This window comes from Hylaeus volcanicus, chromosome 5 (genome assembly GCF_026283585.1).
Source record: "Hylaeus volcanicus isolate JK05 chromosome 5, UHH_iyHylVolc1.0_haploid, whole genome shotgun sequence".
Lineage (NCBI taxonomy): Eukaryota > Metazoa > Arthropoda > Insecta > Hymenoptera > Colletidae > Hylaeus > Hylaeus volcanicus.
The window spans coordinates 25698068-25699836 of NC_071980.1; the positions used below are offsets into that span (position 1 = coordinate 25698068).

At 43.2% G+C, this 1769-nt stretch overlaps 1 protein-coding gene across 1 annotated transcript in view; it reads left to right on the forward strand.

Moving 5' to 3' along the window:
• Positions 1-1156: 1156 nt before the first annotated feature.
• LOC128876724 (pancreatic triacylglycerol lipase-like) overlaps positions 1157-1769 on the forward strand; it is an 11899-nt gene continuing 11286 nt past the window's right edge. Inside the window, exon 1 of the mRNA XM_054123300.1 lies at positions 1157-1511. The gene's annotated coding sequence lies outside the window, so the exon portion shown is untranslated. The remainder of the gene's footprint in view (positions 1512-1769) is intronic.

A 1769-nucleotide genomic window follows, 5' to 3' on the forward strand; every position in this document is an offset into this window, starting at 1 on the left:
CATCAAAGCTCTCTTTAAGTATATAATTATTAAGATTATATTTTTGAAATCATTTCGTATTAATTGATGACAAACATCTGCATTCTCATTATATGATTTCATTGAAATTTTATTTTCCTATTCTTTCTCCTGTTTCATCCATTTTGATAATTAATCGCTGTTACCGTCCAGCTTGATTAATTGTCATCGCTGTATTTTCATAATGTAGCCCTTTGAAACAGTACTTCAAGGATGTAAACACATTCTGCTGAGTGAAGCACAAGCCTCGGCGACAGGAGCTCATAAAACTGAAGTGTAAGAGGGACCAAAAACTCAATGGATGGCCCTTAAAGGATAAGGGAGCCCTTTTATGGGAGTAAGGACTGTTGGTCCCTAAAGGGCATACGCCTACGCACTTTTACTAGGAAACCATGAGAACACGAGTGGTTGTATCTCGTGGCGGCCCTTTGAGAGTCCTCCGAAAGAACTGACACAGCACAACCTCTCGTGGAAATGTTCATTTTGATAATAATAAACATCAATGCTCTCTTCAAGTACATGACTTTACGAAGATTTCGTTTCAACGATAATTCTGCTAACGACAAACATCCATACTCTCTTTATATAACTTTCCTGTTCCTACTCCTTTTTATCCAGTTTGATCATTAATTAATTGCTGTTGCTTGCACACCAAGTATACGTAGGAATCGAAGGCAAATTCCTATATACTTGCGAGTAAGCTATCTGCTGCTATTCCCTCTAACGTTGAGCACTGGAAGGCCCTGCCACAGAAGAATCGACGCGACTGGGCGGTTGCATCCCAGTCGCCTTCAATCGCTGCTAATTAGCCGCAACATTAATTAAGTAGGACAACGGACGGTTCAGCGGAAACTTGCGCCGCAGACCGTTCGCAAAGGCCTGCTCGACGAGATTCCGTGAACCAGTTAAGGACCGAGAATCGGGCCCGGGAAGAAAAGACCGAGCCTTTTGAGGGCCCAGAGCACATGTGGTTCGTCCGGTTCCCCGACGGAGCAGTTTTTGTTTAGAGTCGGGCCTCGTTCGTCTTCTCATGACTTCGTCGTGTCGACGGAACGCGAACAACGAGAAACAACAGCCGGAGTAGAGGGGGCACGTGTGATAAAGCAAAGCAAGACCGGACAGCGGCATTTTTTAGTGATTAGTACCCAGTGGTTGCTCGATCGGTGAGCTCGTTACTCGGCGATAGGAAAGTCGCCTGCGTCCGTGACTTTGAACCCTCGAAACGTTCGTCGACATTGCAGTTTGACCGAATTCTTGGCGCTGGCATGCCAGGTCACGTGTACGTCGCGTCTGCGATAGGCGACCCGGAGGAACGTTCGATAGTAGCTTGTAAAATGATTTCGTCGAGGAGATACATATATTACAGAGCATGACGGGTTTCCAGGCGATTTTACCATTATTCCATGGAATTTCTGATGGCTTTTCGCGAGAATATGTGACCGCGCGAATTTTATGGAGCAGCTAATGATGGTCATCAAGAGGAAATATTAAGTGTATTTGTATTTAGATACTTTCTATAGCTCCAAGTATATCAAAGATGATATCGTACGGGGATTATGTTTTTGAGTGATTCAAGTGTTGGCAAGGAAAATTAGTTACAATGCGTAGGGATAGAAAATGATACGTTGGTGTATGAAAATTGGTTATATGAATATGTAGAATTCAAAATAGGGGTACAGTTTAAAGACCTCAATTGGTTAGAATATCGAGCGCACTCGAACTTGTTCACTGTGTATGAAAATTGGTTATAT